Source organism: Vipera ursinii, assembly GCF_947247035.1.
Source record: "Vipera ursinii genome assembly, chromosome: 3".
Taxonomy (NCBI): domain Eukaryota; kingdom Metazoa; phylum Chordata; class Lepidosauria; order Squamata; family Viperidae; genus Vipera; species Vipera ursinii.
The window spans coordinates 66846442-66864102 of record NC_139516.1 but is presented as its reverse complement, the minus strand read 5'-3'; positions in this window follow the sequence as shown (position 1 = coordinate 66864102).

Genomic DNA, 17661 nt, shown 5'->3' with positions numbered 1-17661 from the left:
GTGGAACAGCTTGCCTCCAGAAATCGTGGGCACTCCATCCCTGGAGATTTTTTAGAAGAGACTAGACAATCACCTGTCTGAGAAGGTGTAGGTTCTCCTGCTTGAGCAGGGGGCTGGACTAGAAGACCTCCAAGGTCCCTTCCAGCTCTATTCTATTCCATTCATTTTATATCCAGTGCTTTCTAAAATATTAGAAGGATTCATTTTGTCCTCCTACTTTCTTAAAAATAAGATAACCTTTATTGTCATTTTTTACTATGGGCATACTAGCCAACTTTAAAAATGAATATATACAATTTATATATATATATTTGAATACATAGCAGAAATCAAGGAAACTAATCAACATGGCTTCTATCTCATCCAACATTTACCCATGAGACTCATCTCCAAGAACACCAGCACTTCTTTCCTTCTACAGCATACATGTCAAACACAAGGCCCGGGGGCCGGATCCGGCCCGCGAAGTGGTTTCATGTGGCCCGCAAAGCCATCCTGGAAACAGTGAGGGAACGGCCCCCACTGCCTTGGCCCTGGCCCAGAGACCCTCCTCCTGCCAGAGACCCTCAGATCTGTCCCACTCCTGCCCAGGCCCCCATAGGCACCCTTGATGCAAACGATTTAGAGCTGGCCACGCCCACCCTGGCCATACCCACCTGGCCCCCTGAGGGCAACCGCAATGCTGATGCGGCCCTCAATGAAATTGAGTTTGACACCCCTGTACAGCAACTGAAATTGGCACCAGAGGTTTTTGTTTTCTGCCATCTTTTTGCTCACTGATTTTAGTGAGGCTAAACAAGGACAGGTTCTGCGAAAATGGAAGTTTTCTCACTTGGACTACAGCGGAGAGGAAACATTCAGGCTTCCAACAACCTCTTTGGGCCTTTGGAAACATAGAGGATTTGTTTGTTGGTTTGTTTTTAAGGAAGGCAGAAAGATGAAAGTATATCAGGCTGAAGGCTTGACACATTCACTTTTCCTTGCTTATAAAATTCCCTGCTGACAATCTTCCCCCCCTCCCCCCTTTATGTGCTCATCTGTGAAGGATTGTCCACCTGCTGCCTTATCATGGGCTTTGGAAAAGTGCCAGAAGATGGCAACAGCATGTACTACTAAGGGAGCATTGGGGCTGTGTGGAATAACAAGGACTGTGTTATGACTGGGAACGTTTGCAGTACTATAAATAACTCTATCAATATTGTGATAATGGCACTTTAAAGAGGTCTATTTTACAAGTGTTGGATGTAAGAGACTGCAGCTGTGCTCATTAATGCTGAAGGATGCTTCACTCTATGTACAATTTGCAGGTGTAACAATAGGGGTGTTGATTCATTGGGAGCTTTGATTGAGACTGGAATTTGTTCAGATCTTCAAAAGAAGAAGAAAAGGTTACACTAACATTGTTAGTGCCTAATAAGTCTTTATTGTATTTGGCAGATGAAAAGCAAATTATAACAGTTTAATTGAAAACCCCCCAAAAGATAAAATAGAAGAGCACAGTTAACAGGATTTCAATGAGACTTAAACAGCTCCTTCTCACCAAAGAGCAAGTACTATAATTGAAAGTTTTTTAAAATAATAATAATAATAATTAATTGCCATAAATTATCATTTGGCACAAAGATGGCATAATTTTCATTAATTTGCAACCTTTCCCAGTTTAAAATTCAATCAGAAATGGCACCATTCTGTTTCCCTTGCAAGTTAATTCAGAACTGAAGTAAGTTCCATAAAATTTCCTACTTCTGTAGTAAGCTTCATTTCTGCTGCAGTGTACTTGGCATCCCAAAGACAACCTGGGTTGTCTCACCTTGATTTGACATTTCCGGCTTACCTGAGGTTAACTGGCTATTGTACAAGAAGAAATCACATTAATTGTTCTGCAGCTCTGAACAGATCAGCTTTAAAATAGTTCCGCCTTTAAAGCAGAATGAGCCGTTGAGTGCCTTCTTGTTGTTGAACTGCTGCTTCTATCTAGATGCTTCCATCAGCACAGCCAGGATGAGGGACGCTGCAGGTAACCAATATCTGGAAAGTCCCAGGTTCATGGTCCTTGTCATAAGGGGTTAGTGCAAAATAATGTGGGACACAAGGTAAAGATTCCACCAGGGGAACTGAGCTTGTATCTTTTTTCTTATCTTATGGCTAAATTGTTACTACAGTACAGGTGCCAGGTCAACTGATATCAGGTAACAAAGAGAACCAATAGGATCCCACCTGTTTGTTTCCTGTATAGTCTTCAGTTAATAAAGCTCTGATAGATGCTCTTACAAAATACTTTGAAATCACAATTACTATATACTAGGATGAGCAACAACGGGAATTTTATGACCTATGGATTTTATAAGAGTCGTAAAGTTGCCCGGGTTAGCCACTGTATATAGTTAAACAATATGGACATGACAAAGTCAGTAGTAGACCAGATAAACATTTCAGAGCAAAACAGAGTGGAATTAGTAGATAACAAAGACCAGAGCTAGAAGAGGTTTTGTTTTTCCCCCCAGTCTGGCGTGGTGTGTCTGGGAACTGAATGGATCTTATCTACTCTTTGTAAAACATGACTGTAAAAGTGAATTCTGGATCCTAGTAATGTATATCCTGATTATTTTCTTCTCATCGGGATTTAATTGAGTATGGATCTTACATAAGAGATGCACAAATTCTATTGGCTTGCAGTCTTCAGCAGAGCCAACATCCATTTTGGGGAAGAATTGGAGTTTAAAAGGTTTAAATTGATGATTTATGTCTCTGCAAGGATTGGTGTCCATTTCATCCTTTTTAACTCCCTCAAAAAAGAAAAAAGAAAAAAAGAAACTCTCAAAAATATTTTTAAAAAAGGAGCTCAAATTTGGTCCACTCACTCTGGTGGCACGAAAAAGGCACAGCCAGGCTGAAAATGCTTCCCATGCTATAGTTTTTGTATTGTAATTGTCAATGAATATAGGATGATTACCCTAAGGCAGGGGTCGGCAACCTCGGCTCTTTTATGACTCGTGGACTTCAACTCCCAGAATTCCTGAGCCAGCTATGCTGGCTCAGGAATTCTGGGAGTTGAAGTCCACGAGTCATAAAAGAGCCGAGGTTGCCGACCCCTGCCCTAAGGTTACAAGCTTAAGTCAGCCATAGATGCATCTAACAATAATTACAACATACAGTGGTGAGAACTTTGTCAAAACAATAACAGATTACCTATGCCAGAGGCCCCCAACCTTTTGGACACCAGGGACTGGTTCTCTGGAGAAAGATTTTTTCGCAGACCAGAGGGGGCATGGTTTTGTATGCTGCCTACATCCAGTGGATGGGGCTTCACTTGTTTGCGCAGCACAGTTGCTGGTATGCCATGGCCCAGTGCTGGTCCCTGGATTGGGGGTTGGGGACAGTTGATCGATGCCAGACTAGAAACTGTTTCTTGCTTTCCAGGATTTTTTTTTACCTCTTTTATCTCTTCCACCCCCATGAACACACCACACTATAAACAGTCTCTGTACTCTGTACTTCCTACCCATCAGCCAGCTATTCATGTTGCTCATGGGCATCCAGCAGGAGAGCAAACTAAATGGCACAAATATGCCATTCATGGCCAATTTGCAATGATGTGACAATGTCTATGATTTCACTGGACATTGTCAAACCTTCTTGACCCCTTTCCTCCTATACTCCAATGTGCTTCCAGCGGCTTCATTTGCAATGTCTATGAGGTAGGTACAGTAAAAAGATGGTACAAAAAAATGCAGCAGCTAACATTTTTTCTCCATGTAACACATATAAGTAGTCATCAACTTACAACCATTTGTTTTGTGACTGTTTAAAGTTACAAAAGTGCTGAAAAAGGTGATATGGCCATTTTTCATACTTACGACCAGTGGTGGGATTCAAATACCTGAACAACCAGTTCTCTGAGTGGATGCCGGCCTGGGCGTCCAAGGCCTAGAATGGAAGTGGCATCCATGCACTTCTGGTGGGCTGTTCTAGACCGGGGAGACCTCCTCCAGGCCTCTGAGGCCTAGAACGTACTTCCGGAAGTGGGCCGTTCTAGGCCTTGGAGGTGTCCTCCAGCCAGTTCTCTGAACTCAAAAAAAATTAGCTACCGGTTCTGCCAAACCGATGCGAACTGGCTGAATCCCACCATGATCAAAATTTGGACGCTTGGCAACTGGCGTGTATTTATGACAGTTGCAGTGTCCTGGGGTCATGTGATCACCTTTTGCGACCTACTGACAAGCAAAGTCAATGGGGAAACAAAGATTCACTTAACAACCATGTTACTAATTTAACAAGTGCAATAATTGACTTGACAACTGTTGCAAGAAAGGTTCCACAATGGGGCGAAACTCACTTAATAACTGTCTTGCTCAGCAACAGAAATGTTGGGCTCAATTGTGGTCGTAAGGTGAAGACTACTATACTTGTATTCTGAGGTGTTGTTTCTTGCTGCCTCTGCGACTTTGGGATAACTCTATGCTACCTTTTTGCTGTATTTTGACAAAATGTGTTTTCAGTTTCCCTTCATATTGGCTTATTTTTCTTAGGATGACTTCATTTTTAATCTATTGTACTGCTTGCCCAAAAAGACACATAGTGTTACTCATTCCCATATTTTAGTTTGATGTTCCTTTACCATTTTACAAATCATAAAAAATGTGCTGTTTAATTAACAGGATTTAATCCAAGCGCATCTTGCCTATTAAATTTTACTCCTACAAAATTACTCATTAACAAATATGTGCCAAACATTGAACAAGAGCAAAAGAAATGTAAGAATTTTGTAGCCAATCAAAGATTAATCAGCTACAAATATGTTATGTACTTGGATTTTGTCTTCTTGGTTCTATGTTGGAAATATCTCTCAAAGTCAGCCCTTTAAAGCAGGCAAGGCAGAGATTTGAGGGATGCTCCCTATTTGGAAGGATAAAAACAAAACAAAACACACAGATGATTTTGAAAGACTCCCCAAATTTCTCTTTGCCTCAGCCTATACTAAACAAAATCAAGGAAATGTTATTTTGACTTACTGTCTCATGCTTTCCATTTTATCAAGTGTACTCTTTTTTCCTCAAGATTCCCTCTTAATGGCCCAGTCTATTCTGCTCAGAGCTACATTCCTTCATAGCTAACAAACTTATATGATATGAATTTTGACCACATCACATATTCTGAGATCTTATTGTAAAGCTATTATGTCAGAGGAATTATATGCATTAAACAAGCCAGAAGTCTAATGAAAAGACAATATTCAGTATAAAGATAGCTTCTTCACTTTCATTCCTACATTATTCTTTCTTGATTAATCTTGGTCTTGACAGTAATGATCTCACTAAAGATGGAAAATGCCTAGCCCATTCTATGATTTAATCTTGATCCCAACAGATCTGGATTCCATTTAATTGTCTACTATTAATTAGAAACAGAGGCAACATTATTAAAAAGAGACCGTTTTCACATATACCCAAGAAGTTGTTTACATTCAATAGGAGCTTATGTTAAACCAAATCATTACAATCTGAAAGATTACATCTGGATAAAAATTAAAGCCAACCCGATTCATTAACCCAAATGGTAGCCTACAGATTACTAACACTATATTGCTACTGTAGCAATCAAAGGATCAAGGGATACACGACTGGAAGATCCTAATTGAATCCATTTCAAAAATGGAGAAATTGAAAGGATTAAGAAGGTATTCACCAACTTCTGTCAACATGGAAAATATATTCACTGTTAAAGCTTTGCTGTACATAAATACCGTAATGAAAAGAAGAAGAAAACCATGGTAATGATTATATTTTAGGCAGTATAGAATTTTTGTGATATTCTATGGCATATGTTCATAAATGGTTCACAGCCATCTGTTTAAGACTACAGAAACTCTGGAATTTACAGCCAGCTATATCTTACTGCATTGCCAATAATGTCATATCCGACCTTTAGAGATACATTTTATGGGGGGATTGCTATGCAGTCAGCCATTAGTACACATAATGTTTTTCCAGATGGGTTCAACTAGAAGTCAGAGTTTTGCATCTCTCAATGGTTTCACAGATGATCTTATTGAAAAAAAAAACATGATTCAGCAGATTGGAATATCCATTGGTGGCACCAGGGTTCCAAGCAATCCCTAAACAAGTTATAACAATAGCCGTGGTGGTGCAATTGTTAGATGCAGTACTGCAGGCTAATTCAGCTCACTTCCAGGAGTTCGATCCTCACAGGTTCAAGGTTGACTCATCCTTCCGAGGTTAGTAAAATGAGGACCCAGATTGTTGGGGCTCTGTAAACTGCTTAGAGAGGGCCCTAAAGCACTGTGAAGCAGTATATAAGGCTAGGTCCTATTGCTATTTGCAGTCTACAAAGAGTTCATTATTGAATTTGCTGAAAATCAGGACATAACGTACTACTATAGGTAGTCCTTGACTTACAACCATTTGCTTAATGACCATTCAAAGTAAGTCAAGGATTGTTTGTATGTAGTGTAATCTCCAAATTGAATCCCTCTGGAAAATCCCAGGTTGGCCAATATTTAAGATTGAACTTGACCTAGTTCATGTAATTGTCCTAGTCATCATGGAGCATCTTGGTAGATGGTGCCATATTGCGTGGTGGTCAATATGTCTTTAGAAGAAAACCCCACTTGGTGCAATGACATGTACTCTTTGGGAACCACTTTTAATATTGTATTCTCAGTGCTGCTATACATGCACATATTTATTGCTATCAAGATACATCTGAATTTTCACTTTGAACTTCGACTGGAGAGGAGAGGAGGCTGGAAGCGCATGAATGGAAAAATAGCTGTCAGACTTGTGAGCTAGTCCAGTCAAGAAGCACACCTATGCTTAGCATGTTCCCAGCTCTAAATTTATTGTAAGATTACATTAGTATAAATCTGAAAGTATTGTCTTTATACAGTCCAAGAAACTAGGCTGGGTCTCTTCTAAGATATTGGGCTAATTTGCCACTTGTTCAACCATTGTCTTGGCTGTGGCTCTTCCCCGCTGTCTCCCAAGGCCATTACCGCATACCATTACAATAGCATACATATATATATATATGCCTATCTGCATAAAACATAAAAACAGGAAAACAAGACTGGTTTATCTCAGTGGATAGCAAAGACTATTCCTGTTGAACAGAGACAGTGTAATTTTGCTTGTGAGCATAAATCTAACTTCATTCCTGAAAAAAAAAAGATGATTAGGTTTTCTATCAATTAGAAGTTTCCAATTTCTACATTGTTTATTTAAAGTGAAGCCTCTGATATTTGCTTGTTTGTATCTTTCCTATCCCAAATAAAGAACAGACCTAGAATAGGCAATGATTTGTATTTTTTCTCTTGCTTTTTATCTTCAAGCCACACATTTGGAGAATCTACCTAAGGAACTCCTGGTGGAAAAAAACAGTTGGAGTGATGTAATATGTGCCAGCACAGGAATCATGGTTTTATATGGACTAAATCAGAGGTCCCCGACCTTTTGGGCACCAGGGACTGGTTCTGTGGAGAGAGTTTTTCTGCGGATCGGAGAGAGTGTGGTTTTGTGTGCTGCCTGCATCCCACAGATGGGGCTTTGCTTGTTTGTGCAGACCAGTTGCTGGCATGCCACGGACCGGTACTGATCGACGGACCGGGGGTTGGGGACCCCTGGGATAAATGATACAAATATTGGATGGATATTATCTGTCTATGCTACACTTATGTCATTGAATTTGCATTTAGGTACACTGTATATCTCTTCCAAGTTCACGCTACATGTACAGATGGAAATGCAAATTTGGAAATGGAAACTCAAGCACTTTCCATGGGAAGCAATGGAAAAGCGATATATTTGGGTGTACATTTAATCAATCCTGGGGTTCACAGAATCAACCTTCCTCATTCCCCACTACTTCTCCTGTGTCTTTGAACACTGCAAAGGTTTTTCATGTTATAGTAATGTAGGTAAAATTCAAGCTTGGTGCATAAATATTGTTTAAATAATAAACATCCAAGATTGTTTACTTCCTCCATACCATCTCTTTTAGACCCCAGGGAGGGTGAATGAAGGTCAGAGAGACAGAGTTTGCTGTGGTCCCATCCCTGAGGGAATTCCACGTGCTCAGTGGTGACCCCCTTCTATAAAACAAATGGCCGTGGCAGATTAAGTATCGGCTCCCTGCTGACTTTCCACAGGGTTTTAAAGTATGGCTCTTTGACTGAACATTTAGGTCGGAAGTCTTCAGACTTGGCCCTTTTATGACATGTGGACTTCAAGTCCCACAATTCCTCAGCCAGCATGCCTGATTTAGGTGATGTTAAATTCTGATCTGTCCCTCACCAATGGTGCTCTTTTTGCATTTCTGAATCAATATGGTTGTAGTACTAAGGCATTTTTCATCCTTTTTCTGATGATTGTATGCCACTGCAGGAACAGAATGACACAGAAGTCCTAGCAAACAAGTGAATTCTGGTGATTGAGCATAACATGTGTTATGAGGCATACAGTATTTGATGAAGACTGATACATGTGTTATCTGAGCCGACCTGATACATTTTTCAAGTTGGTTCATAGGAATATTTTCTCAACCAGCCGCAGGATATATGCAAAAATCCTGAATTTTGATTCTGAATCTGCTGTGAAATCAAGACAAATAAGGACAGGTTTCTTTTCTTGCTACATTTTGCCTTGAGAGAGAAAAAAAGGGAAATTTTTTTTCTTAGTGGTTATCCATTACTTTCATAAAAGTTGTAGTAGGGGGTAACCAGATTTTTTTTAAGCAGCCTGAAAGTATCTGATACAAGCTAATTACCATGAAAACCTAAGTCTTATCACTATTTTATTTTAATATAAATGACCTGATTGCTATAGTAGATTACTGCTATATATAATTATTGTGTAATTAATAAAGGAGAAATCAATAGACAGATCTTTTTGATTAAATTTTACAATAGTATTAGTAATGATAATAGTATAATATCCATGCGATGTCATAGGAAAACCAGAAAGAAATAATTGCTAATGCAAGGTTAACTATTTTAATTCTGACAAAATTAAATCCTATTATTTAAATCCTATTATTTGACATAGGAGTAAACATGTTTCCCTTTGGAAGAAGAGCTATCTTAAACTTCTCACCTGTTCATGAAGCTAGCTAATTTACAGTACAATCTTGACGATCTTTTAAAGGTGCATAAATCACAAAGCAAGAAATTCTTTGTATTTATTATTTATTTTATTTTAATTCCATTTATATCCCGCCCTTCTCCGAAGACTCAGGGCGGCTTACAAACTTAGCAGTAGCCTTCATTCTATGTATATGCCTGCTTATTAGGGCTTTTTCACACACACACCAAGCGGCATTATTACAAAGTCAGCTTAATTGCTCCCAACAATCTGGGTCCTCATTTTACCTACCTCGGAAGGATGGAAGGCTGAGTCAACCTTGAGCCTGGTGGGATGCGAACCTGCACTGATTGCAGGCAGCTGGTGTTACTTAAGGAGGCATTAGCCCACTGCTCCACCAAGGCTTCCCCAGATAGAACAATATTCTATGGAATTACATTTGGGGTTATTATTTTTTTTACACAGATGTCCACTTTTCCTGATCAGCTGTATAGAGAGCTGCTTCTAGCTTAGACCAGACTGGAACCTGCTGACAAAATAACACAACTGAAGCCAGACATGCTGTGTTTTACACAAGAGGTCATATACAGAAGTACCAACTGCCTCTAAACAAGCTGCTTTATATAAACATACATTAGGTGTGTGGGTTACTCAAAGAACATTGGTAGTGTGAGGAGAAAACAAACTTTGCAGCAGTGGTAGAAACCTTAACAATTGTTCATTAAACTATTTCAGGGGTTTATATTTGAAAAAACGTGATGTTTTTACCCACAAAATGGTGTCAAAAACAAAGACTGTCCTCACAATATTCCACAGAAAAGTCCTCGCCTCTCAAAGATTGAAATTGTTTCTTTCATAAGTCAAATTTAAATTGCTTGCTACTTAAAATGGTTGCTTACAGCTGCAAGCAGAAAAAAGAACAGGAAATAATGTAGATGTTGGTATATATTTAAAGAGCAAGAATCAAACCATAACATTTAATCAACATTTAATCTATTAACTATCAGCATCCAGTTAATATATTTCAATTTCATCAGATTTTTTTTTAAAAAATAGGGAGTGCTGTTTCCATACAGAATTCATGAATTAGCTAATTAGATGGCTTTCCTTTAACAAGGTTTTTTTTCCGTTCTAGAAAAGTTTTAAGAACTGGAAACATCTATAATTCATATTATACAACATGTTTGCTAGTCCAGCTTGGTAAAAAGACAGTGCACCAGCTTTCAATCCCCAAGCAAATGGCTAATAAACCTAGACGTACTGTCACAGTTGGGAGATATGACACCATAGAAAACATGGGCCACGTTCTCCTGCAGGAGTATTTGGTTTTTTAAAAAAAGGTAATATGATGGCCACAGGAATGTTTCACTTGTTTTTCATGTGTATTGCACAAACTCATAGCAGTGTCCCAACCACCATCTTGATGTTTTTGACCATATGCTGCAAATACCCCTGTTCTGATAATTCCCCACCTGGCTTGTTCTTGTTTTAGCATCACAAAAGCTAATTCCTTTTCTTTGCCTTCCACACACAAAGATGCTTATACTTTCTCACTTCCTCACTGCACAGTCCAAGTATCACTATTATGTCACTGTCTTACTATTCTGTCGTGCTGTTCCTTATCTCTTGTTTAAACTGTGCAAAATGAAAGAAACACCACTCCAGTTAGATTAGATTCTGCACCAATGTAGGTACCATTATTTCTCCATTGTAGTAGTAATTTTGTTAAGCACACTGCAGCACTCCAAAACCTGGGCATTCACCTATTGTTGACCGTAGAATTCCAAAACAGAAGTTGTTGAATTCAGGTCAATTCTAGGCTAGGGAAATTATTTGTTGTTTGAAGTGTCATATACAGTAGTGGCCAAAATTGTGGAAACCTTTTGGGAAAAGTGTACATTTGAGGTTTGATGGCTAATAACACCACTTTTGTTTGGAGTAGTACCATAAAATTATATATCAATGGAAAGATAATTTAATCAAGAATGTAATGCAATAACTTTTATGAAGGATTTGCTATTAGAATAGCAGTTATAAAGAAGAAAAGTGGAATGCATAGAAACGAGATATGCAAAAATTATCACCATGTCAGTTAATACTTAGTTGAATAACCTTTAGCATGAATTAAGGCCTTACAACATCTTCCCATGAAGTGAACCAAGTCCTTTAGTTCTGCAGCTGTTATAATGTGAAACCAAGATTGAATGATTGCTTCTATTAACTGGGTTTTATTGCTGGGTCGCTTCTGACTAACAAGTTTCTTTAGTCGGTTCCATAGATTTTCAATTGGGTTAAGGTCTGGGTCATTCCCAAGCCATTCCAGCAGTGGAATATGATTATTTTGAAATCACTTTTTGCACATAGCAGCAACATGACATGGAGCTGAATCCTGTTGAAATATAAATGCTTTATTGTCTTGGAAAACATCATGTAGGAAGGCTTCAGTTTGGGCTTAAGTATTTCATTAATGTATTTTTGGCCATTTATATTCCCATTAATCACACAAATTCTACCCACACCTTTTGATGTCATACAACTCCAGATCATAACACTGACTGGGTGTTTCATGGTACATGTAATGCAATCAGGATGCAAATCTCCGATTCTTCTCCTTACATATTTTATGCCATCACTACCAAACAGGGAGAACTTGGTGTCATCACTCCAAATAACACTCTCCCATTGTTCCTCTGTCCAGGTAACATGGGTTTTAGGCCAGTTTAGTCTTTTCAACCTGAGAGATAAAAGTGACTTTTTTGTGGAATTCTAGATTTTAGGCCAAATTCCTGCAGTCTGGGCCGAACAGTCCTTGCATTCAATTTCACATTGCATTGCGTCATTTCATCTTGTATACACCCAGATGATTTTCTTCTGTCACGTAGGCACAGTCTCTTAATTTGTCTATCATCACTTGCTGTTGTGCACCTTTTCCTGCCTTTACCAGAGTGGTGTTATTAGCCATCAAACCTTAAATATACACTTTTCCCAAAAGGTTTCCACAATTTTGGCCACTACTGTATATAGTCCAGCTTGAAACTAGTCTAGCTACTGCCTTTCTCTCTTCGTGCTGTTAATTTTAAAAGTTCATAAGTCAACTGAAATCCCATCAAATAGCTTTATTTCGTCTTAAAGCCCCACAGCATTACCAGATATAAGATCAGATCAGCACATGAAGTTAAACTGATGACCCCTTCCACAAACTGTGAGAGGGACCTTGGAACCCTAGTAGAGGATCACTTGACTATGAGCCAGCAGTGTGCAACAGCAGCCAAAAAACCTAATACAATCCTGGGTTGTATAAACAGAGACATAGAATCAAGATCACGAGAAGTATTAGTACTGTTTTATAAAACCCTAGTGAGACCACACCTGGAATACTGCAACCAGTTTTGGTCACCATACTACAATCAAGATGTTGAGACTTTGGAAAAAGTTCAGAGAAGAGCAACCAAAATGATCAAAGGCCTGGAGACTGAAACATACAAAGAATGGCTGCAGGCCTTGGGTTTGGCTAGTCTAAAGAAAAGAAGAAATAAGGGTGACATGATAGTAGTATTCCAGTATTTGAGAGGCTGCCACAAAGAAGAGGGGGTCAAATTATTCTCCAAAGCACCAGAGGGCAGAATAAGAAACAATGGTTAGAAACTGATCAAAGAGAGAAGCAACCTGGAATTAATGAAAGACTTCCTAACAGTGAGGACAATTAACCAGTGGAACAGCTTGCCTTCAGATTTTGTGGACACTCCATCACAGGATGTTTTTAAGAAGAGACTGGACAACCACTTTTCTGAGATGGCATATGTTCTCCTGCTTGAGCAGGGGGCTGGACTAGAAGACCTCCAAGGTCCCTTCCAGCCCTATTCTATTCTATTCTATTCTATTCTATTCTATTCTATTCTATTCTATTCTATTCTATTCTATTCTATTCTATTCTATTCTATTCTATTCTATTCTATTCTATTCTATTCTATTCAATAGTAATCAGTCAATGAAGTCTCTGGACAATTGGTCTAAGTTTCTTCCTGTTGCAACTGTGAGGTTTGGGGTAAATAGGAAACTTTTGTTTGCCAATACAGGTAAGGTAGTTTTCAGCTTATGACCACAGTTGGGACTGGAAATTTGGTCAGTAAGTAATTTGGTTGACTTTTTTTTGTAGTAAAATTCCTTATCAGGAGTTTCTTAATTTTTTAATATCTTCTTAAATGGGTCCCTTTAGACATCTTTAAGCAACCCTGAGACATTGAAAAAGCAAGACAAGAAGTTTCTATCCATATTTATATTATAGATTATAAACATTTCACTTTTTTAATAGTTGGTGTTTTTATTCTGACAGCCTAAGTAGAGTACAAACAAGAACAAAAAGGAGAAAACATTCTGGATAACTCACTGAACATATGTTTGAAAATCTGTTACTAAATTGCTTTTCAAGTACCTGGAATGTGGTACAACGTGCTCATTCTTGATATCTGTGTATGGCAAATGATTATTTGGACATAATTATATAAGGCTATTCAAAATGGCAGCAACTTCATAAAATCCAAATTGCATGGACAGACCAGATTGCTGCATCTGTAAGAATAATTGCAGTTTTGAGGAAAGGAGATCAGATTAGCAGAATTTAACTGGTTAGGGGGTCTTCACACTTGGCCCTTTTATGACTTGTGCACTTGGCTGGCTGAGGAATTCTGGGAGTTGAAGTCCACAAGTCATAAAAGGGCCAAGTTTGAAGTCTCCTGGGCTAGAAGATCAGATATAATAGCAAAAATTAAAGGTGTTTATCTCAACTTTTCATACATTTAACAATAATATTACTTACTTGCTTAACTCCCTCAAATTTTCTCAAAGAATATTCGGTCTATTTATCTCCCATTATTTACCCTATCATTACAGTTTAATCACAATTTTCAGATTAATTGTAAGAACAAGACCATTGTGGAATAAAGAACTATTTAGGCAGGAGACCTTAAACTCAAAATCTAAAATTGAAATATTTGCTTTTCACATTATGACTCATTTGTTTGAAGCCTGAGGTTTATTTTATTTTCATTTTTTAATTTTTTTTATTAAAGCTAAGAACCTCAAAAACTGGTTTTGGTCCAGGCCTCTTTGTATCGCTGAAAAATTTTGGACAAAACCCAAATGTTTTAGAAATATGGAAAATGATAGTGGCCAAGTGATTGTTGCTGTCTCATACCCATACTATGAAACAAAATGCAAGTAGTCCTCACTTAGTGACCATAGTTAAAACCAGCAGCAATTTCTTTAAGTGAAGTAGTTGCTAAGTGGGAAATTACATGATTGTGACTGTGCCTTTCTTTTTCCCTACTCCCCTGTCTTTTGGAATGCTCCAGTGCTGGAGTATATAGCAAGAAGGAAATTAATTATGCATTTACAATTGTTGGAGAGGAAGGTTATTAGAAGAGAATAAGCAGAACACAGTAGGGAAGAGATTGAAAGCTATGTACTAGCAGCCACGAGTGCACTTAGCAAACACTTGATATGTTTCTTATTGTGTGCTTACTTATTCTCTTCTAATCCCTCCCACTCCAATCTCACCATCCTGCAATGGGGAAACAAATTAAGAACTAAGATCAGTGACAGGGTGTGTACTGATGGTAATGGTGATTACATGAATGAGGGATGCTGCAATGATCATAAATGTGTGCCTTGGTTGCAGAACTACTTTTTCAGCACTATCGTACCTTCAAACAAAGGAGTTGACAAGTGAGGTCTACATGTACATAGTTTCAACTTGTTGTACATTCTTAATGACTAACTGGTGGGGAACTTTAAACCAACTAGTATCCTTGTCTAGTACTGGCTTGAGTGAGTATTGGGAGTTATACCCATAATGATCTACATTCCTGCATTCCAGACCAGTCAAAACTGTGGATAGTTTATAGGGACTGTCCCATGTAGAGTGTATTGTAATAGTCCAATCAAGAGGTGACTAGGCATGAATGATAGACAAGTCCTCCTCATCTCAGAATGGGTGGCATTGGTCCACCAGATGAAGTTATGCAAAAACCTTCCTTACTAGAGCTGCCAGCTGTTCCTTGAGCAGGAGCCATGAATCCAAGAGGACCCCGAGATTGTACACTACGTGTGAGTGGGGAAATGCAACCCCATCCAGGCCCAAAGTGTAAAATCATCAGTTCTGGGATCTGGGAGTAGGGCTGAGGCAAAATCCCTACTAAGTCTTGTAAAGTTGAGCTAAAGCCTACTTTTCTTCATCCAGACCCTCACAGCTTCTGCCAACATTTAGATTAATTTATGGATGAATATGGATTTGCTACAGATAAGCCTGGCATTTAACAGCATCTGAAACTCCTGGGCTCCAAAGATTTATATTTCGGCTCTTGAGATGAAGGCTGAAGTTGAAGGTGCCGAGTGGGCAACAATGAAAGATGTGAACTCCTTCCCTGGATGCCACCCACCCAGAGCTTCCTACCATACCTTCCATTGCTCATCACAACTATAGTTTCATTCTCCCACAATAGCCTCTGTCCCAGAAAGCCCACTTATCACTTATCATTTATCACAATCCCCCCATCATGAGTCAGGTGATTCCAAAGCTCCTCAGGCACCCAGTCAGCCCACTCCCATCTTCACTACATACTGGATACCTACCCCTCCTCAACTGCCTCCTTACCAGAGACAGGGAGAGATCGCTGTCCCAGGTGAGGAGCAACTCCAAGTAGCTTTGCAAGGGTAAAATCTGGCTTTCAAGCTATTGTAAATTGTGTTCTTGTTCTAGGCTATGTCAAAGGACCAAAGAATAAAATAATCACCCTCCTCTAAGCCAACCTCCAGAATGACCTCAATGGTGTAGGAAGTTCCTACAGCAAAGTCTGATCCGGGAATTTCTGAGTGGCGGCCAGTCTTTTTCTGGCACTGCCTTCAGGACAGGATTGGCAGAGGTCCTGTCTGCTTCTGCTGCCAGCAAACTGAGGCATCCCAGACAAATAAAATGCCCAAATAGCCAATGCCAGACAAGGCTGCCCAGTCCTCCAGCACCAGGAGCTAACCAGTTCTTCAGAGTTTGGGTGAGTATTTGCCACATTCCTTCCCTGATGGTCAGGCAGTCAGTGGCCACTCGATATCTGTCTTGACCCTGGCTTTGCCTTACCCTGTCATCAGCACCTCATCAGGAGGTGGACCAGCACTTTTCCTACCTGCTAAATTCCCAGATTTAGTCTTACCCTTCTCTAATATGAAGTTAATGGAGTATTTAGCATTCTTTCAACTAAAATTACGTATTTTTCACATGATATTAAGATCTTTTCCCTCAGATATGAGCAACGGATGAAAGCAAAACTACAGTTGCTGTTTTTCTCTTTATATAGAATGACTTAAGGGGTTAAAAGAGCCGTGATGGCACAGTGGTTCGAATGCAGTATTGCAGGCTAGTTTTGCCGACTGCCAGCAGCTCAATTCTCACCAGCTCAAAGTTGACTTAGCCTTCCATCTTTCCGAGGTTGGTAAAATGAGGATCCAGATTGTTGGGGGCAATATGCCGATTCTCTAAACTGCTTAGAGAAAGCTGTAAAGCACTATGAAGTGGCACATAAGTCTAAGTGCTATTACCAGGGCTTTTTTGTCATAGAATGCCCAGAATGGAGTTCCGGCACCTTTTTTTGGGTGGAACCTTGTAGGGTAGGCAAGGCGGGTTGTATGACATGTGTGAGTTCCGGCACCTTTTTCTTTTACGAAAAAAGCACTGGCTATTATTAAGTGCTATTTACTACCCAAATAAAAGTGTTCAGACTAAATCCACCTGACAAGAAATTCTACTCTATTCAGCCAGCAAACAGATGTGCTTGGTAAGGGCTGGAATACTGCACTGCAGCATATCTATATAGGGAGTTACAGGTCTGGTGAGGTGGTATAAAAGATCAGCTTTCTATATCAGACCATACCACGAAAGAGTTAAAGGCAGGAATTTCCCCTTTGCTCCCAGTTCAGAATTAAAATGAAAACCATGTTATAATATGCAGACTAGCCACACTATCCTAGCCCCTTTTGTCTCTTGGTACTTAATTTCAGATACGTCAACAAAGGAGCTTTTGTGCATTTATCCTCTCCAAAGCATTCCCTCAAAATGTTTGTAATACCTTCAAGAACAGTTGTTAAAAAAAAAAGCTCAGGCATCTTTCTCCAAATAGGCAAGTATCTTTCTAATATTTCTTTTTTTAAAAAAAACTTGAGTTTTTGCATCAGTTATACTTAGTATTTCTGCAAATAAGTGAACACTTTCGGACAGACAAAAGGTTTTCTCCTTTGTGAATTTTCTTAGACAGTTTTAGTTTAAATATCACAGATGGAATACAGGCTTCTCTTTCTGTTCTCAAATTTCTTCTGTGTCCACAATAAAATATAAAATCTATTCTGAAAGCCATTAGGGAAGAAAGCTGTGGTTATGCTATTCTTTCTAAATATAATTGAAGTGGTGGAGTACATTAAACATTGAAATGTTTTAAGCGGGTTGAGGGAATAATTTAATGATGTTCTCTTTAAGATAGTTAATTAGCATGCCATGTATGAAAGCGTAACAAGAACACCACCT